Source organism: Natrix helvetica, assembly GCF_964273705.1.
Source record: "Natrix helvetica genome assembly, chromosome: 1".
Taxonomy (NCBI): domain Eukaryota; kingdom Metazoa; phylum Chordata; class Lepidosauria; order Squamata; family Natricidae; genus Natrix; species Natrix helvetica.
In genome coordinates this window covers 116292657-116315156 of record NC_138548.1, presented here as the reverse complement: position 1 = coordinate 116315156, position 22500 = coordinate 116292657, and positions in this window count along the sequence as shown.

The window sequence follows — 22500 nt, the reverse complement described above, 5'->3', positions numbered from 1 at the left end:
GATTCAAAAGAAAAAAAAACCTAGGGACTAGCCAAACAAGTGATATCTGTTGAATGTACCATGATGGCACCATGGTTAAAATGCAGTATTGCAGGTTAATTCTGCCAACTGCCAGCAGTTCAATTTTCACCAGCTCAAGGTAGACTCAACTTTCCATCTTTCAGAGGTTGGTAAAATGAGGGCCCAGATTGTTGGGGGTAAGATGCTGACTCTGTAATATACTGCTTAGAGAGGACTGTAAAACACTGTGAAGCGGTATATAAGTCTAAGTGCTATCAGTGGATACCTATTTGTGTCTGCCAAGTAGAAGTATCAACAGCTTGGAGGGCTTTATTTTTAAAGATACCCAGCTTCTCAATTAATTGTGCCTAGTCTTCAAGAAAACAAAAATTAAATTTAGAGAGTGAAGAATGTTTCCAAGGTGTTAAGCACTGCTGGCTTGCAAAATTTCAAAAGACAGACTTATTCAACTTTTTCCCTTCTTCCATAAATTAATTTTTGTCTTCTATACTACAAATCTATTCTTTTAAAATAAGAACCTGGTGAAGGTGTTGCAAGAATTTTACAAGTCATTCTCGCCCTTTTTGATGCAGGGCAATGCAATTTATAAAACATCTAAAACCTATGTACTAGGCAGAGTTGTGTGAAATAAAGCACATGTGGAAATATCTGGCACCTGAAACTGAAGTGTGAAATCGGTAATGAAGGATGAATAGGAGCAACAATCAAGTCTTGCTAAAACCAATCAAGTCTCGCTAAAAGCTGAACAGAGAACTTGATTCTCATTAGAACTTAATTGCATTGGCCTCAGAAAATTGGGTTTTTCATATGTCCTTTTCTCTGAAAACAGAGAGTATAAAGGCATGTGCTTAGAAGTTTTTCTTGCTCCTGATAGGTACTATAATGTTAATCCAGGTAAAGTGATTTGAGAAACACAGTACCTGAAGCACTGGAGAATTCCTCTAGAAAAATGACATCTTGAGCATCTGGAGGAGGTAGATCTTAACTTTTATTCAAGTAAGCATAAAAAGGACTGATGCTCATTCTATTCAGCTGTCTCATAGTAGAAAATAAAAACATTCATTTGCTGCTCACATTGTGCATATTCATGTCAGATGACTTTTTAAAAACTTTCGTTCATAAAAAAGATGTCAATCCCCTTACTCTGCTTCCTGCAATGGTTCAGGTCAAGTGTGCATCTTCTCATTAACAGTTGCCCTCTGCTACTTTACCTGAAAGTTTTTGACAAAACATTCTCCCATTTGCATGTGGTGTGGCAGTTGCATAGGAAGACAAGCAGGAGCCACACATTCAGAATGCCAGGTGCCGAGGGAGAAAAGAAAAGAAATTGCTAAAATGGAACCAGGTTAGACTGAGAAGCATGAAGGATGCAGTGGATAAGAAACCAGGGGAGAACTATCTAGTTTCTTTATTTTAACACAAAAGGAGGGGGGGACTGTCTTGGTGTCCAAGGAAAGAGTTACACTTCTCTGCCTGCTTGGGGCATTTGGAGGGAATAACTCTGTTGATACAAAGACACAAGTCTTGACTTGATAAGAGCATTCACAACGCCCTCCTGAGGCAATGAGCACCACCCAGCATCAGCCGCACCCTGTCTCTTCCTTGCACTTTCCTTGCTCTTCCTTACCCCCTCAAGCACACCTTCCCAAGGCAGTGAGAGCTCCCTGTTGCCACCCTCACCACCACCAACACATGGACAACCTTCAGCAGGAATGTGGATAGGCAGCTGGCCTTGAGCAATGGAGAAGCTTCCTCAGCCTCAGGAACCTAAGGAGAACCTAAGATCCCTATTTTTAAGGCAAGCTGACTGGGAATGTTGAGAGTAATACTTCAATGTGTTTAAGAGGTACGAAGTTGGGGGAAGCCTCTATTAGAGCAGTGACAGCGAAACATAAAGATCTCACAGTTGTAAGCAAACACAAAGTTAAATAGTAGGCCACTATTGGCTAGCAGCAGACCTAACCCAATTAGACACTGCTGTTTAATTGCTATTATGTTAGTATGTATATTCATTTTAGTATTGAACCATGTGGTTTTTAATATATATTTTAATATTACTCCTCACTGATGCCTTAAAATCAAAACAGATGTCACCCACGAAGTAAATAAAATCTCCAGGCTTTCCTATTATCCTATAACTACAGAACAGAACTTATATATTTTCCTTTACGTAAGGCAGGGTGTCAAACTTGCTGCATTACGTTGCCGTCACATGATGTTTTGCAACGTTTCCCCCATTTATGGAGCTGGGGTGGGGGTGGCCTGCATGTGACCAATCCGGGGCCCTCGGGCCGCCAGTTTGACACCACTGATGTCAGGAAATAGGAGCCAATACTACATCAGACTACCTCAAAAGAGAGGTAAGGGAAGCTCCCCCTGTGTGATCCAAGCTTAGGATGGATTCATTCAGTAATTAGGACTTTAAAGGAAAACACCTTGTTGACTCACTCCCCAAAGCACTCTGGGAATAAAAATACAGGCAGCCAGAAAACATTTGGTTTGACACTGTGCCAATCCAACATTCACCATGCAGAAAAACTACTGCATTCTGCACACCCAAGTCTTCCAGGCAATTTTTTAAAGGAATTCCAGGCTCAAAGGAAGATGGGTGCAATGTTCCTATTGTCCACGAGGGGGTGCAGTTGATGTAAACGTAAATAACGTAAATTATTTGCATGTAAATCATGGAAACTCCCGTAAGTGTTAGATGGACTTCATTCCAGCCAGTGTGTCATGGATCACTTGATTTTGTTGCTAGCTTCAATCTGGAATAGGTGAAGCCGTTTTAAATAGCTGTAGTTGTGTGCCTATGTTATGAATACTTTTCTTCATTGCATAAATAGTTAGTCCTTGGGTTGTGACAGCCATTGGGACAGAATTGCCATCACTAAGCGATGTGGTCATAAACTGTGATATCGCATGTTACTTAGCAAGAGAATCCCAATAGTCCCAATTTCCATCATTAAGCAAGGACCTCACCTGACCGCAACTTCTGATTTTCTGATAGTTGGGAAGTTAGCAAGCAATGCCAGAAATCATGATCACATGACCATGGTCTAGGTAATGGCCAGAACTCTGAGGATTGGTCATAAGTACCCTCCCATCAATCAGCACCATTTCGAGTTTGAATGATTGGCAGGTGACACGCGGAGCCATTTGTTAGGGCACGCGAGGTGTTGCCCTGTCAGCTCTAGCTGACTTTGGTCTTCTGTTGAGGCTGTTTTTCGCCCTCCGGAGGCTTCCCCGAAGCCTCCGGAGGGCGAAAAACCAGCCCTATTGGCAAACCAGATGTTCAAGAACGGACTTCCGGTTTGCTCATATGACTGTTTTTCACCCTCCGGAGGCTTCAGGAGCTTCCCTCCAGGGGGCCTCCAGGGGGAGCAGGGGAGGCTGTTTTCGCCCTCTCCAGGCTCCTAGAAAGCTCTGGAGCCTGGGGAGGGCAAAAAAAGTGCACCAAAAGCGGGGTGGTGGTGTGCGCATACACGCAGGGAGGAATGTACACAAGCGTGCTGGGGTTGCGCACATAGCATTATGGGTGTGGCACGCCTGCGCAGAACCCCCCTGCGCTTCCCTTGCTTTTGGCACACGAACCAAAAAAGGTTAGCCATCACTGACCTATACAGTCACAATAGTTTTTATATGTTCTGAGTTCAGGTCTAAAAATAAAATAATGCTCCCAATATTTCTATAGTGGAATATAAAAAATGCAAACCTACTCAGCAGCTGATCTATCTTGATCTCTGGATCTCTGTCCCTCTCTGGGGACAGAGGGTCTGCGGGGTCTAGAGACTGCCAGGGTCTGAAAAGAGAGAAATGTGCTTAAGCTGAATCCTACCAAAACAGAGGGGCTATAGACTCAGGGCTATAGACTCAGGGGCTACCTCAATCTAGAGACAGTCCACCAGGAAGGGATGTGCTCTCCCAAATGGGTCTGGCCTGTAATTTGGAGATCCTTCTGAATTTTCAGCTCCTACTTGAACGGCAGATAGAGGCTATGGCCAGTAGAACCTTGCACAATATTTGACTTATGACCACAATTGAGCCCAAAATTTCTGTTGTTAAGTGAAATGTTTGTTAAGTGAGTCTTGCCCCATTTTACAACTTTTCTTGCCGCTGTTGTTAAGTGTATCATTGCAATTGTTAAGTTAGTTCCCCAGCTGTTAAGTCAATCTGGCTTCCCCATTGACTTTGCTTGTCAGAAGGTGGCAAAAGGTGATCGCATGAACTCTGGACACAGCAACGGTCATAAATATGAACCAGTTGCCAAACATCTGGATTTTTGATCATATGACCTTGGGGAGGTAACTGAAAAACGGTCATAAGTTCACTTTTTGCTGTGCCGTTGTAACTTTGAATGGTCATTAAATAAACTGTTGTAAATTGTGGACTACCTGTACCATTTTGTGGATCAGTTGTGTCATTCAGTTGTAGATCAGGAAGCTTTGCTAACTGTCACTTGTGCCCTGATCATTTTGTGGCTGGATTATTGCCAGGCATTCTGCAGCGAGCTGCTTTGAAGGCCTCCCAATGCTTCACCTGATGCTACAGGTGAGAGGATTGCTCATGTAACACCACTACCATTGAGTTGCATTGGTTGCTAGCCCAGGTACAATTCACAGTCCTAGTTGTCACCTTTAAAGCCCTGTATACCCCAGGTAAAGCCTGGAGGCTGCCATCCAAGTTGAATATCCTAGTAAGATCTGAAAAAGAGGGTTTGCTGAAGGCCATGTCACTGTGGGAATACCATCTTCAAAGTCCTCTGGCTTGGCCTCCTCAATGATATCCTCATTAGAACGCACACATTCCTCAGTCTCTGAATCATAAAGGTAAAAGTTCCCCTTGCACATATCTGCTAGTCATTCCCAACTCTAGGGGGCGGTGCTCATCTCCATTTCAAAACCAAAGATCCAGTGCTGTCCAAAGACATCTCCTTGGTCACATAGAACACTGTTACCTTCCCACTAATCCTATTCTGGATCCTATTTTTTCTACTTGCATTTTTACATGCTTTCGAACTGCTAGGTTGGCAGAAGCTGGGACAAGTAACGGGAGCTCACTCCATTACGCGGCGCTAGGGATTCGAGTTTTTATGAAGCTTTCAAATTTTGTTAAGATTCTGAGTGCCTTGGAATTCTTTTTGTTGTATATTCTACTATATTATTTTATTATACCTTCCCTGTCAGTAGCTCTAATGCTAGTAAGAATAATGATAGGGGAGACAAATTTGTTTTATCTCTGTTGTTATAATATAAAATTCATTTAGAGTTTATAGACCAATCTTACACAATCTTACTGAGAAGTAAGACTCACTTTCCATAAAGCTTAACAATAGGTACAGTAAATAGAGCTTACAAATATAAAGTGAATATCAAAGTGAATGTTAGATATTGCTACTGTTATTATCTATTATTGTGTGCTGCCCAGAGTCACCTTGGGAGAGATGGGCAACTACATAAATTTGATAATAAATACAATAAATGCAGAAGTACAGGTTTGGAGACAAGACGACTATCGAAGTTAAGTCATCCACAGAGCAAAGCATCTTCAGGGAAGCAGCATGATTCATGGTGGATGAGATCAGAGGTCTTTCATCAAGCAAACAGCACGCTTGAAGCATGATGCACAAACAATGGCACAATGCTCATACTGTCATTATTTCAGCAGGAACTTCATAAGGACAGTAGAAGCTGGGTGAAGATGTACCAGTAGGGAGAGACAAAACAGTCTGACCTAAGGTGAAACTCATTCAGATGTAAAAAAAAGATGTGGAGACTCTGGAGAGAGTGCAGAGAAGAGCAACAAAGATGATTAGGGGACTGGAGGCTAAAACATATGAAGAATGGTTGCAGGAACCATGGGTATGTCTAGTTTAATGAAAAGAAGGACTAGGGGAGACATGATAGCAGTGTTCCAATATCTCAGGGGTTGCCACAAAGAAGAGGGAATCAAACTATTCTCCAAGGCACCTGAGGGTAGAACAAGAAGCAATGGGTGGAAACTAATCAAGGAGAGAAGCAACTTAGAACTGAGTAGAAATTTCCTGACAGTTAGAACAATTAATCAGTGGAACAGCTTGCCTCCAGAAGTTGTGAATGCCCCAACACTGGAAGTCTTTAAGAAGATGTTGGATAACCATTTGTCTGAAGTGATGTAGGGTTTCCTACCTAGGCAGGGGGTTGGACTAGAAGACTTCTAAGGTCCCTTCCAATTCCATTACTCTACTCTACTCTACTCTACTCTACTCTACTCTACTCTACTCTATTCTACTCTACTCTACTCTACTCTATATTTCTTGGTTCAAGAGTTCATGTATCCCCTTCTATCAATCTAAAGATGCAAGGTAAGAAATGGCACAAAATGCATATTAGGAGGCTGCCAAGTCCAGATACTCATGATCTCCCTGATGAGTAACCGTACATGATTCATTTGTCAGAATCATGTCTTTGTACTCCATGCAAGTTGTGACTTATTTGCTTTTATTGAAATCTCTGAGAAACTCTGGATGAGAGCAAGGACAATATTTCTCCCTTATTATGTTCAAAAAATGCAAATCCACCTCAGAAATCGGAATCCTGTTGATTCGATATATGCATCAAAATGTATATGCATTACCATTTGCTTGTTTTTATTACTTGTTTTTATTAATTTGTACTTGTTATTGCTTCTTATTCATTTACACTAGTTTCTATTCCCACACTCACTTCCAAAAATAGAAAAACCTCCCACCAAACCAGACAATAGCAAACGTAACTGAAACAATATTTGCTATTGGGAAAGTCATCTTTTCCTAAACTCAGTCCAAGAAATACCCTTAAATAATGAGACATAACAGTTTATACTTTACTAAAGCTATCATTCATGTTCAATAGAAAATTAGGCTATAATAAGAAATTTGAAATAGTGGTTTTGCATGCATTGTTCTAATAATATGCATTTGGCCAAGGGCTCATTAGCCCTTGGAAGGAAGTTAAGCCTGCTTAATGTTCTGCACTTGTGCTTGACAATAGCAATAGGTTTCTTAATCACAAATGCCACCAATAAGCATCTGTTTTACAAAAGAGACACATATTTCCTTTTCTAGATGACTTCCTAAATCCTCTCCCTTTTTTTAAATAAATAAAAAATGAATGCACTTTCTGCATGTTTCTGTTTGGATTCCTAATTTAAACACTACCAGGAATCAGATTTTAAAAATAAAAACTCGGTTGTGTATCAGAAAATTCCTAATTTGCATCAATATGCAAGAACTGAAATTCCTTCGAGTCCTCTAAAGTCTGTACCGGTATCTTCTGATGCCTTGGAGCCAGAAATAGACAGGATCTTGGGAGAACAGGAGAGGGCAGGAGAAAGGGAAGGAAAAGGAAGGGCTGTGTGTGTGTGTGTGTGTGTGTGTGTGTGTGTGTATGTGTGTGTGTGTGTGTGTAAGAGAGCCTATAACTGTTGCTCATCTACTTTATGGGCTTTGTTATCTGAACTTTCTGCATGGAATCACTCTGATGATCAAGTAAAAGAGATCTGAGGAGTGCTTGGTGCTCTCTGAATTTGGTTGTTTTCTTGTAGACGTTTCGTTACCCAATTAGGTAACATCATCAGTGCTAGTGCCAGCACTGCCAGCACTGATTGTGTTACCTAGTTTGGGTAATGAAACATCTGCAAGAAAATAACCAAGTTCAGAGAACAGTAAGGACCCCCTCATTTCAATCCTGAGCAACAAATATTCTCCTTTACTAAAAAATCTCCACTGCTGGTCTCTAGCTGGATCTATCTGTACAGTTTTCTTAGCAATAGTATGGAAGCAGTTTATCACTGCCTCTGTCTAGCATGATTGTTTTTTTAATTTCCCAGTTGAAATCCCTTTGGAGAAGTACACGGAAAGACATGTTCCTTCGAAGGAAGAGAAGTAGAATGGAAGAGCAGGAGCCCTGCAATGAGTTTGGCTTGGTCCTTTCCAATAAACCCCCAGGAGAGATGCTAACTCAGTAGTTTGGTAACAGTTAAAGAAAAATGGTACCCAGGAGATTCCTGACTATACTATGTTGACATCACAGAAGGTTAAAAAACAGGGAAGGAAATAACTTCAAGGGGATGTGAGAAAATAATAAAAAGTTCACTCCCAGCTGGGTGACTTTGGACCAGTCACTCTCTGTCAGCCCAACTCAACTCACAGGATTGTCGTTGTGGAGGAACGAGAAAGGAGTATTAGTTATGTTCACTGCCTTGAGATATTTATAAAAATAATAAAGGCAGGATAGATAGATAGATAGATAGATAGATAGATAGATAGATAGATGGATGGATGGATGGATGGATGGATGGATGGATGGATGGATGGATGATAGATAGATAGATAGATAGATAGATGATAGATAGATAGATAGATAGATAGAGATAGATAGATGATAGATAGATAGATAGATAGATAGATAGATAGATAGATAGATAGATAGATAGATAGATAGATGATAGATAGATAGATAGATAGATAGATAGATAGATAGATAGATAGATAGATAGATAGATAGATATAGATAGATGATAGATAGATGATAGATAGATAGATAGATAGATAGATAGATAGATAGATAGATAGATAGATAGATAGATAGATAGATAGATAGATAGATAGATGCCAATTCCTAATATTGATGCAAATTAGGAATTTTCTGATACATAATGGAGCTTATATTTTCAAAATCTGTTTTCCTGATCATGTTTAAATAGGGATCTAAATAAAAACATGCTGAAAGTTTTATATTCTAAAAGTGGGAGAGGGTTTAGGTCAGGAAGTCATCTAGAAAAGGAGATTATGTGTATCATTTGTAAAGCAGATGCTTATTGGTGGAACTTGTGAATTTTCCACTTAGGGATCGTAGCACTCAATGGTGGGTTTGCTGGTCTCGGTATTACTCACTAAGCCAAGAACTGCCTGACTTACAACCACAATTGAGCCCAAAATATATGCTGTGAGTGAGACATTTGTGAAGTGAATTTTGTCCCATTTTACAACCTTGCATGTCACACTTGTTAAGTGAATCACTGCAGACGTTAAGCTAGTAGCACAGTTGTGAAGGGAATCTGGCTTTCCCGTGATTTTCGTTGTCAAAAGATCACAAAAGAGGATCACATGGACCCCGGGACTCTTTGACTGTCATGAGTCAGTTGTCAAGCACCGGAATTTTGATCACATGACCATGGGGATGCTACAGCGGTTGTAAATGTGAAAAACAGCCCTAAGTCACTTTTCTCAGTGCTGTTGTAATTTGGAATGGTCACTAAATGAATTTTGTAAGTCGAGGACTACCTGTGCTTTCTTAAAAACTGCATTGCTGAAGTCTTCTTTGGTTTCAGGTTGTTTTATCATTTTGATAGCTCCTTTTAATTTAGTAGTCTTTCTGGCTATGTTTTTATTACTCTCTCGTTGCGTTATCTTACTTTTAATATCTGTTTCATATTTGGAAGCTCTACTTGCCTATGAATAAGCTTACCAAGAATGAGTTTTATATTTCTAAGTAAATATGCATAGAATTGCTCTGTAAATTTCATGCATGTGTCAAATTGCACAATATTGACTTAGAGAGTTGTGAACAATGTTTAATTTATTCATCAAGGCAGTAAAAGGCATTTAGCTTTACTAAGAGGATAACTATGCCATACGGTTTGGCTCTTACATTTTTAATTTGTTTTTTTTTCCTTGAAGGAAAAGAGAGAGGGGAGGTCTGTCTTCTTACATTCAGATTTACACTGCACTGCAACCTTTATTGTTATGTATTTGCAAAGAAATGTGCCTTCTAGAGAAAGCCATCAAGCCATTATTGCATGAGAAAGCTTGTACGTTTTGGCAAAGATGCTGGGGGTAAGAACAGAAATCTTCGGAAGATCAGAGATTTGGTGCTGGTTTCTAGATAGAGGACTGAAAGCTTTGAAGAAGAAACTTAGCATAAAGACCCTTATGATGAAGTGTATGTTATCTTTATTGTTTGGTTCCAGGGGGTGGAGGGGGTTCACTGCAGGTTGGTTACAAGGCAAAATGAATATTCTTTTGTTCACTGATGGATTCAGTGGCTGCTGATTGAAGCTAAGCCTGCCAGTGCTGTTGGGTGGTAGTTAAGTAGGAACCCAACACTATTATTAGTAGGATGAATGAAGGCAGAGGCATAGGAGCTGCTTGATGTGTAGGCAAACTGACACCAAGCCTGAATTCTTGCTAGCAATCAGCAATGGAGAGCCTAAACAATGTGAATATAGTAGTTTCCTTGTCCTTCCTTCACGAAATCTTCAAAGGATATTAGGTTCCTATCCTGACAGCGCCTGACAGAGGTAGCCCATTCCTTTTGAAGTAGACACCATTTCAAAAATGCTGGAATTCACTCATTGATAGCCATTTACCAGATGTGCTTCATCCGACAATCAGGTGAATTTATAATTAAACTGTATCAATATTTATGGACCAACCCATCAAAAATAAGATGGGATCAAAACTGATTATTTTGAGATGTCATTCAGTGGAACTATTTTTGTTAAAATGTATAGAATGCTGCTGTAAATTAAGTTTAAAATGATTAAAAACAAGTAAGGTATGTCATTAATTCTATGCAGGCCTATTCAGTGTGCAGTTTTATGCGTCTAAGAATAAGGATGAATGAACTCTGAGATGGACTGAATTGATAATAAACATGTACAAAATTGTTAGTAATCAGTTAACAAATACTTACAAACTAGGCAACAAGATCTATTACATTCTTTCTAATAGGTGTAGCTTTTATATAACTATAATAAATGATAATGACATCTTCATTGATAGTCCCATAATTCAAATTAAAACATGAAAATGTGAGAACAATTTGACTAAGCCTTCACCATTAGGCTCCCTGCTTCAAATGCTTGAGACTAGTTAGTTCCTGAATCAAATTATATTATGTGAACTCGAATTAACCATTTGAAACAGCTCTCAAGTGACAAAACTACCTAATGTCTTCATTACCAGTGATAGAAATATGTTGACGTACAATCAGCTAAGATATTGCACATTTGTAGAAATATGACTGAGTTCCCAAAGTTGCAAATTGAGGAAGTTTAACACGTTTTGTTTACTAGAAAGCCTTTATTTCAAGGTGGAAGTATAGATGTTAGTCTACTCCATCATTCCAGCTAAAGAGTTAATCAAGAAAAACATTAATAGAGCTTTTTCAAAAAGGTTTTCAATCTGTAAGTTTTAGAAAATGTTCTATGATAGCCGTAGAATTAAGAAACCTGTTAACTTCCATGAACCCATATTTTAGTGAATGAAAGATATTGTGGCTGGAAAATTTCAGAATAGAAAGGTTTTACATCAAGATGTAGCATAAAGACATCAAAAATGGAGTGACCAAGTTGGTCTGCTGACTACCAGGCTAAGTAGTCTGCTGACTCTTTAGTTGGGGGCTCAAGATCTTAAAATTGGGACCAGGATCCTTAATAGATACCTTCACTGTTACAGATCTTGTCAATCACTGGAAAGCTTGGTGATCTTTGCAGAAGCTCCACCATCCAATGAAGCGTGGGAAGGACTTTTTGTGATAACTCCTGTCCTATAGAATAGTCTTCCCATGAAATCCAGCTTTAGGCACCCATAGGATAAAGTCTTGTGTCTCTTTTTGGTTGTTCAAGAATGTTGGAGCTAACTCCTGGGTTAGTCTTTGAATTTATCCCTCTCACTAATCCCACTCCTGAAATCCTTATGTTACAATTATACAATACAATAGCAGAGTTGGAAGGGACCTTGGAGGTCTTCTAGTCCAACCCCCTGCCTAGGCAGGAAACCCTATACCGTTTCAGACAGATGGCTATCCAACATCTTCTTAAAGACTTCCAGTGTTGGGGCTTTCACAACCTCTGGAGGCAAGCTGTTCCACTGATTAATTGTTCTAACTGTCAGGAAGTTTCCCCTCAGTTCTAAGTTGCTTCTCTCCTTGATTAGTTTCCACCCATTGCTTCTTGTTCTACCCTCAGGTGCCTTGGAGAATAGCTTGACTCCCTCTTCTGCGTGGCAACCCCTGAGATATTGGAACAATGCTATCATGTTCCTCTATTCCTTTTGGGAATCTTCAACATGCCATTCAACTCACAAAAAGCTGCTGAGCACAAAACCACAACATGCCTAGCCAGAAGAGAAGGGGTTGGGCGATTGTTTCTTGAGGCTCTTTTTTTAATGCGTGAGCTGAAAATGTTACAAATAGGAAAGCAAAAAGAAAGATCAGCCTTAAGCCAATTATGTAAAGAAATATTCTTGTCTAAACCACACAAGCTTTTTATTAAATACACGATTAGAACTTTTTTATTAAATGCATTTGATTAGAACTTTCTGCAGCACCTTAAAGCAAAAGAAGGCAACCAATAAACCACCATATCATGAAAAGTCTTGCAAAGAGATATGCTCCTTTGGCAAAAGATATTGTACTCAGCCCAAAGCAAGAGGAACTTGAATTTAAAACATGGTTACCTGAGGAGACAAAAAGAAAGCAAGGTGCTGCTTAGATTCACCATGAATCTAAGATGATTCTCCTATCTATTCAGGAAAGTAAAGACCCTTTTGCTTTTGTTCTATTAGATTCTTCTGTTCTCCATATTTAGCAGCAGCTGAGTGAGGGCTTATATTTCCACCTTCTGAGATGGCGTAGGCCTCCCTCTCCCCCTTCATTTCAATAAGAGAGTTCTCCATTTCCACTCAAGATGGCCAGCTCCAGGCCAGGGAGACTAATTATGTGCTTGCATCTTCACTGCACAAAGCAAGATGCCATTTCAGCTCTCCGCTGAGGCATTCTTTCTGTTTTACAATCCCGGGAATTCATTTCACTTTTTGTTTTGTTTTTTGCATTTGGACTGAAGGAGCACTTAACCGATACGAGGCACAGCCAAAAAAAGCCTCAACAGCTACAAAATTATCATAGAACATGATATGACACCAATAACTGAAGAATGGGAAGCACTGCCTCTGATGGAAGTTAGGCCCATCATGCATTTGCTCTAAAGCAAAATTGCCGTCAAGGGGATTCACCACTGAGTGCTTTGTAGCGTTTAAGGCACACCTGCAATTGTAAGCATGGAAATCTTGTTGTATGTCAGCTGCCTTTAAAGTAACTTGATCTGAAGTACGAAGGGAAGATCAATTTTTCTGACCGCATTATTATACCTTTCCCCTTTTTGGCTGCACTGGTCTATTATAGGCTCAGATTGAAGTTAAACCATTACAGTCCAGAATGTCTTGAGACCAGATTATTTCATGGATTACGTCCCGCTGTACCATCCTTAAATATTTCAAATGTCCTCCTAAGTTATTTTAATTTAACAGGATTCTTGTATCTTTTTTAGATGAATGTGTTATATTGGTTTATCACATATGTGAATGGTATCATTTTTTTTGTGTTTGAATTTACAATGAATAGAAATTGCCTACTGCTCAGAGCTGGCTTCAATCAGAGCAATTTTAAGCCTTGTAAAATAAATAATAATAATAATAATCTATCAAACCACATGAGCCTAGTTGTTACTAGGGAGATTACTTTTTCCTAGTGGTATCTAACTCCTGAAATACACCAATTTATTGACCACAGAAAAGAATGGTTGTTTTGAATTCCTTTAGACCATTAAAATAAAAGGTAACCTATCAGTAATAAATATATTTACTCCGACTAGCTTTTTTCTTAAAAAAAAAAGTTATTCATTTTATAATGGCAATTTTTGAGCCATCCAAAATATGATTATGCAACTCTCTGTAAATAAGTTAATAATATATAAATAACAGTAATACCCTGTTTCCTTGAAAATAAGACCTCCCTGAAAATATTTAAATGCATGGCAGCCAGTTCCCGCCATTTCTCTGATTGCTTGCTGCGCAAAGAACACAAGGTAAGAAGGTGAGGCCAGAGGGAGGGGGAAGGGAGGGGAAAACATGCCCCATGCACCCCACATGCTCTTACCTAATGGCCACTCCCGCAACCCTAGACACCGCGCCCCTTCTGTCACGCAAATGGCTGCCACAAAAAGAGCAGCAGGATCAGCGACGCACAACAAATAAGCAGGCCAAAGCTTCTTGCCTGGTTTTATCTTACTGGAGAAAGAATCTTTGTAGAGTTTCTCCCACCCTTGAATCATGGTGTTATATAGTGTTAAGTTGGGGGTGAATGAAGGGGCAGGACACCAAAATGACTTCAGCTCTTTATTTTGCCAGCAGCTCAGCCAGCTGAGAGAGACAGCACTCTCTTTTTAAAGGGCACTGACAGGCAGCTTGGCCACTAACATTGCTTTATTTTTCTCCGCCGCTCAAATGGACCAATGAGCAGCGGTTATGCTAATGTTCTATTTAACCCCGGATCTGAGTGAAGCCTTCCCTCAGCTTCACTCCCTATTTGCATATTTAACATATAGGTTAGAGAATTTCTACTCCTGAAGAGCAGCTCCTAAATTGGTGCTGACCCTGTTCCTGAGGCCATAAGCAATTCTTCAGATATGGAGCAGATCTCAGTGGCTTGCCACATTAGCATTTGATTAGCTTCCCAGAGAACAGCTCTCTGCTCCAGCATTTAGCATTTATACCTGCCGGGGAATGACAAATGGCTCCAGTTATACATGTGACTTAATTTATTTTCCTTTCCCCGGATCTACCTTTTAAAAAAGAATATTTTGTAGAATAGAACTTTAGAGGCTATGCCTTCAAAGAGAAAATAAAAGATTTTGCACATCTGCTGGAGTACAAAAAAAAATCTGGAGATGGTCCTGGGAGCAGAGGTGGTGGAGGAAATAAAGGACAAATTTAGGTAATGGTTTTCACTCCAGTCATTCATATATAACTGACTCTTTGTGAAAAAGAGATCTTATTCTGATTAGGAGTAGTCCTTTCTCATCGGTTTCGCTACAATTCTTTGCCCAGCCCTATACCCTCCCACGCCAGGCTTGGAAACAATTGTTCACTGTTCTATATCTTGTCAAAGAGCATCTTCAGCCTTAGACGAGATGCCAGGAACTGAAAAAAATACATCTGCTTTAGGACCTGCTAGTATGTTTAAGTTGGACTTTTTGATTGCAAATCTAACATGGGCTGGAGGAAGGACTAGCTTAGCTAATGCTTCCCGAGGAAAGGCTACACCTGGTATAAAATATTTGCATATGCATTGAGTTTTCTTTTTAGAGTCCTTAGTTGGAGGCTTCTGTAGAACTTTCTCTTGCAGTAGGATTCTCCAGATACTTCCGATTACTTGACTAAGTAAGCTCTGTTGTTTAAGTCTGCTTTTTTCATTTCATTACACATTATCCCAAACTATTCTAGGCTAGGCCCCACAAAGTTAAACTGCTATTCATAACTCTTATAATTTATTTTTATGTTTCAGTTTATTTCATGTCCTTATAACATTAAAGTTAACCTCAGAAGCCTGCTGAGCAAAGATGCTGAGCAAATACAAGCAATTCAGGTGGCTATTTAGTTTAGCATCCAAAAGACTCTGGCTCGCTTAAACATCGTACAACTTAATGGTCTCTAAAATACTCTTTATTAATCCCTTGTTTGCAGACATGGAGGAGTCAGCAAGGAAATGTGTAAAAGTTTAGAACTCGTGGGATCCATGGACAGAGGAGCTTTATGCTTTGCAATATCCTACCAAACAACTTCTGCATTTAAGGACACATATCTATCCTCTGGGGAGTCAGCGCTTCTTGATTAGAGCATCTTCTAACAACAGGCTGCCTTTACTTAGCTTGATGCCCTCTAGATACATTGGAGTTCATCTTCCATAATTCATGAACATCTGGGCACTGGAATCCAACGCTTCTGAAAGGAATCACATTGGGATAGCTAAAGGAGACTTACTCAGATTTGCAGGCACCAGACTCAAATTGAAAGACCATGAATTTTAGTTCCATGTTAGGCATAAAGCTAACCAGTCAATCTTTCCTAGCATTGAGAGCAGCGGTGAAATTCAATTTTTTTTACTACCGTTCTGTGGGCGTCGCTTGCTGGGCATGGCAGGGGAAGGATACTGTAAAATCCTCATTCCCACCGCACTCCGGGGTCAGCCAGAGGTGGTATTTGCTGGTTCTCCAAACTACTCAAAATTTCCTAGAACCTGCTGAATTTCACCCCTGATTGAGAGGCAGGAAATGACAAACTACTTCTGAAAAATCTTCCCAAGAAAACTGCAGAAAGTTTTTAGGCAGTTGGCAAGAGTCAAGACTGACTCAAGATGATGATGATGATGATGATGATGATGATGATGATGATCATCATCATCATCATCATCATCATCATCATCATCATCATCATCATCATCATGATATACCTATGATTGGTCCTCTTATAATCCAGAGTGAGGAGGTCATCACAAGTGGCAGAGGAGACAGGGAGTGGAAACTCAATGTTTCTCACGAATAATCCGCTACTCTTAGATGCTTGATGGTTGCTGTTCCATCTGTGTGTTGAAGTTTGGTTCCCACAGTCTGGTTGGGCTCTGTACTTGGGAATTGCTAAGTAAAGAAGTAATTTTGATTTGGCATGAGATGAGGATAAAATGGCATTCTAACCAGGGGCTTGCAATTCTTCAAAATGTCAAACTATTCCTCTGTTTCTTGGCTCAGAAAACTTCCCTTTCAAGACAAGTGTTCCTTCCAAAAGTAAAACAAACTGTGGGACAAACAGAGGAAAGAAAGGAAGCTCAACCGTGTGTACATAGTATCACACCTTATCCATAATCTCACATGCTAGCAAAATAATGCTTTGGTGCATACAATTAGATTAAAGCTCCACATAGAAAGGAAAATGCCAGATGTTCAAGATGGTTTTAGAAAAGAGACTGCTGTTTTCTCAACAATAACTATTGCTGATGCATGCTGGATAATTGAATACATCAAAGAAATCCAAAAAGAAGCCTAAATAAAAAGGTCTTTGATTGTGTTAACTAGATTAAGCTGTGGAATGTTCTTACAAAAATGGGAATCCCAACATATTGTATCATCATTCAAAACAGAATAGGAAACCTCTATACAGACAGAATATGGTAAAACAGATTGGCTCCAGGTCAGCAAAGCAAGGAGACAAGGCTGTACGTTGTATCCTTATTTGTTCAGGTTTGTATGCTTAATATATTTTAAAGAAGTCTGGATTGGAAGAAGAGTGTGGTTTTAAAAATGGAAGAAAAACATCAATAACCTGCATTAAGGTTTAACAACCTGCCTTAGATTTGACTGTGAAGACGTTGAAGCAATGGACAGTTTCTGCTTTTTTGGATCAGCTGTCAACAGTAAAATAACTAGCAGTCAAGAAATCCACCACAGACTAGCACTTGATAGGGGAGAAATAAAGGCCTTGGGAAATACCTTAGTAAGGCCACACTTGGAATACTGCATTCAGTTCTGGTCGCCACGATGTAAAAAAGATGTGGAGACTCTAGAAAGTGCAGAGAACAGCAACAAAGATGATTAGGGGACTGGAGACTAAAACATATGAAGAACGGTTGCAGGAACTGGGTATGTCTAGCTTAAGAGAAAGAAGGACTAGGGGAGACATGATAGCAGTGTTCCAATATCTCAGGGGTTGCCACAAAGAAGAGGGAATCAAATATTCTCCGAGGCACCTGAGGGTAGAACAAGAAGCAATGGGTGGAAACTAATCAAGGACAGAAGCAACTTAGAACTGAGGAGAAATTTCCTGACAGTTAGAACAATTAATCAGTGGAACAGCTTGCCTCCAGAAGTTGTGAATGCCCCAACACTGGAAGTCTTTAAGAAAATGTTGGATCGCTATTTGTCTGAAATGGTATAGGGTTTCCTGCCTAGGCAGTGGGTTGGACTAGAAGACCTCCAAGGTCCCTCCCAACTCTACTATTGTATTATTATTGTAAATATATTCAGATGCCATTATGGGTCTATATCTACGAAGATCAGAATCATGTAGGCAACCATTTTGCCTGGGGCACTCTAAGGGATGCTGGGAACAGTAGAAGGAAAGAAAAGAGGATGATAAGCAGCAAAGTATATGAAATCACAGTAGGGATGGGTGAATCATTCGAAGCCCTTAAGGTCAAATTGAGGACCTTGTGGCCTATGTGGTCATTAAGAGTTAAGCCCAAATCGATCAATCAGTCAGTCAGTGAGTGTTTATTTTACTATTGTCAAATGCCATCCAAATAACAATTTATAACAAATAACAGTGTATAACAATGAGTATGGTAGTGTCTATATATGCTATGATTCTACAAAAACTCTAATCAAAAACACTGGAATACAGTCCACAGAGTGGGAAGTAGACATAAGAACAAGTCACAATACGTGACGTGGCCGTCAATCTAACAGGGATACCAGCCGATTCATGATTTTTCCATAGTATTTTATAATAACAAAGAATTCTGCAAGAGTTACTTTTGTAGGTGAAGCAATTGCCCTAAAGCTGTTTAGAAAATCTTGCTTCACAGGCTTGATGCAATTGTTCATAATCCTATTACTTACAAGCTGTTTCCATGCAAAGAGAAATAGTGACTCCTTGGCTCCTCCTTGTCAAGACATTTTGAAAAGACCTTGCATGGCATAGCATAGTTTCATTCGCAGAAAGATTTCTGTATTCAAAAAGCTATGTCATCTTTTCTGCTTCTGAGTGCTGTGTGACAGCAGAGGAAAGTCTCAGATTAATGTAGAGAGATCCAAGCCGTGAAAGCACAGGTTAACTTTTAGTCAATATATGCGCTAGTGCAGTGGGTCTCAACCTTCCTAATGCCGCGACCCTTTAATACAGTTCCTCATGTTGTGGTGACCCCCAACCATAAAATTATTTTATGTTTTCCATATTTTTTCAAAAATATGTATTTTCCGATGGTCTTAGGCGACCCCTGTGAAAGGGTCGTTCGACCCCCAAAGGGGCCCCGACCCACCGGTTGAGAACCACTGCTCTAGTGCTAGAAGTGTTTGGAAAAAGAGGAGGTGGGGAAGTCCAAGTTCTCACACTTTAAAGAGACTAACCTAGTCTTCTAATGAAGAGAGGCGACAAAGTACCATATTTTTCAGAGTATAAGATGCACCAGAGTATAAGACGCAGCAAGGTTTTGAAGAGGAAAATTTTTTAAAAAGTTTTTGCACTCTGAAAATCTCCCCAAAATGGTCTGTTTTTCATGAAAATAGGCCCATTTTTTTCCAAAAAAGGGCATCAATAGCCCTTAGGAGGCTTGTAGAGTTCTCCTGGGGGGTGGGGGCCCAAAAACAAGCAGAAACCAGCCCGTTTTTCACAAAAATGGGGCTGTTTTTTTGTCAAAAAAAGGGCATGGATAGCCTTTAAGAAGCTTATAGAGTGCTGCTGGGGTCTTGGGGGGCAAAAATGGGCCGTTTTTCACTCATTTCTGCCCTCCCCCAGGAGCTCTCTAAAAGCTTCCTACAAGCTATGCACGGCCATTTTGGTGAAGGGGGCGGAGTTTCAGGTGGCAAAAAATGCTGTATTCAGTGTATAAGAGGCACCCAGATTTTTTCAGCCTCTTTTTTGAGGGAAAAAGGTGCGTCTTATACTCCAAAAAATATGGTAGTCTAGCCCCTACCTACTTATTCCACTTGGCTTGCATCAGCATCTGGCACTTCTAAGCAACCCAACCTGGTGATCATTGTCTCTTGGTTGACTCCACTCAGCCTCAAAGAACTGATCATCGTGAGGGTCTAATGAAGATGGCTCTAAGGACTCAACCCAGAAACTTAAATTACTTTAGCTTTGGGGTTTTTCCAAAACCCAACATTGTTTCACTATGAGAGCCCAATACAAGTCATCCTCGACTTACGACCATTTATTTAGTGACCGGTCAAAGTTAGAACAGTACTGGAAAAAGTGACTTATGACTATTTTTCACACTTATGACTGTTGCAGCATCTTCATGGTCATGTGATCAAAATCTGATGTGTTTGGCAACTGGTTCATATTTATGACCGTTCCAGTGTCCAGGGGACATGTGATCACCTTTTGTGATCTTCTGACAAGCAAAGTCAATGGGAAACCCAGGTTTCATTAATACTTAAACTCTTCTATCCTGTCTCACTGTCCTGAACTCCGAGCAAAGTTCTAATAGTGGTGCCTTATGGGAAGATGCAGCAACCAAATGACTTATGAAGAAAGCTTCTTCGTCATGAATAGCTTGGAGTTGGTGGCATTATTTCTGGTATCACATTAGATGAGAAGGAGGCAGATAGAAATCTGCACACACAGAACAAAGAGTTCCAGATGCCAAATGACAACACTCCACCTTGAAAAGATTAACCAGGAGCTATAGAGAAGCTAAAGAACATGAAAAGGAAGTCCAGGTCTGACTCCAAAACCAAGGGCATCATCTGCTATATTTCTTGCAAACAAAAGATGCTAAGTTTGGTGCCTTTCTGAAATAAGCACTTCTAGAGCCCTGGCTGAACAGCTAGCCAATCCTCATTTTGTGTCTTTCTCCCTTCTACAGCCGGGCCTCTTGATGGCTATGTTGGTTTGCATCTCTGAGTGCTACAAACCAGAGGAACAGCTAATATGAATAGTAATTGAGCATGGGAATTGTCTGCTAAAACAGTTGCTCTGTGTGCAGAAGAACTACTCCTGTTCAGTCCATCCCGGTTCACGGGAAGGTTACACAAGAACAGTGAAGTAAGTACAGCAGCTGCTTGGGTAGCTACTGTCTGAAAGAAAATGACTTGTTGAGTGCAATTAAGTGATAATTGTATGCCTCAGTGAGAACCACAAAGATGCCAAGATTGTCAGCTTGCACCTTCCCTTCCAGATAATCTATCCAGATGTTTATATGCTTCATTAATGAGATTTGAGCTGCTGCAAAAAGGATCCTGGGGTCATGGTGGACAGCTCCGGGAAAATATTCAAATATGAAGCTACTGGAGAGAAAATCAGTTTGGAAAGTAGAATGAGAACGGAAAATAGAACTGCTAGTATAATGATGTCCTTTATTAATTACAGAGTATTGGTTACCATTATTATTTTTAGTACTAAGGAAAGTGCCCCATTTACAGAATAACTAAATAATGTGGATGCTGGAGAAATTCTCCTACAATGAAAGACCCAAGCAATTGGGGCTTTATAACTTGGAGTGAAATAGAGGAAGACATGAGATGGATGACATAAAATAGTATGGACAGAAAGAATTGTTTCTGCTTCAAAAGCAATGGTAGAACCCGAGGAGATAATAATTTTTCACATCACATATTTAAACTGTGCCCACAGTAAACCTGAGTGATTTTAAAGAGAATTGGACAGGTTCATGGAGGGTCGAGCTATCAGTGGCCACAAATCCTGATGGTGATTTCCTGCCCTCTGCATCAAAGACAGTATCCCTAAAATACTGAGGGAGATGGAAGGGAGTTACTGTCCTCCTGTCCAGATCTGTGAACATCCCGTGTGTACCCAGTTAGCCCCTGTCTGTAAAGGAGCGCTGAACTAGACTAGATAGGATTGTGGCTCGCTTCAAAAATTTTAGCAAGAGGTTCTCTGTCCAGTTGCTGGGTGGGCATGGCCGCAGTGGGTGTGGCCTAGCCAGGCTCCTGTACCACAGTGGGGAGAGGGTGTTTTTGCCCTCCTTGGACTCCAGAGGCTTTCCTTGAGCCTCTGGGAAGACGAAAACAGCCTCCCCAGGCTCTGGAGGCCTCCCTGAGCTTCCATGCATGCCCTGCACTTACCTGCATCCACAATGGGCCACGTGGGGACTCCTGGGAGGGGTGGGGTCAGCCAGGAGTGGGATTTGAGGGTTTTCTGAACTGCACAGAATCTTAGCTAGAGGTTCTCCCAAACCCCTCCGAACTCCCAGTAGCCCACTCCTGAACTTGATCCATCATAGATTGGGAATTCATTTCAACAATGACTTTCAATCTTCTGCCCCCAAATCAGTTGTTTAATTTGATCAGTTGTGCTCTCCAAGGTCATTTGCTAGATTATATCAGGAGACAGTTCATTTTGGACAGTACTGGTCTTCTTCTCTCCCACCACCCACAGCCTCTTGGACCGCAAACTGATTGAGCCTAGCAATTTGCCTCCTGGCCTTCAAGCATCACATAAAGAGGAGGAGGAGGAGGAGGAGGAGGAGGAGGAGGAGGAGGAGGAGGAGGAGGAGGAGGAGGAGGAGGAGGAGGAGGAGGAGGAGGAGGAGGAGGAGGAGGAGGAGGAGGAGGAGGGGGGGCTATCACCCATAAAACCATCCAAATCACTTTTATAGGGGAAAGATGCACCATGTAAAAGTTTAATAAATCAGCAAAATGAACAAAAACAGAAGAGCATGGCATTTTGCAAAATGTTCTATTTATTAGTTATATGTGTAGATGCCAACTTAGAAACAATTACAATAATTGCAGTAGAAATGTAAATGTGAGGGAAATTGTAACTGCTCTCCAAGTGCTACCTTTTGTCAGGTAAGGCTTATATTTCTAATAGTTCTTGCTCTTTACACCACCAGTCTTGAACTGACTCCATCCTCTTTCACATTATATTTGTTTTTCCAATAATGT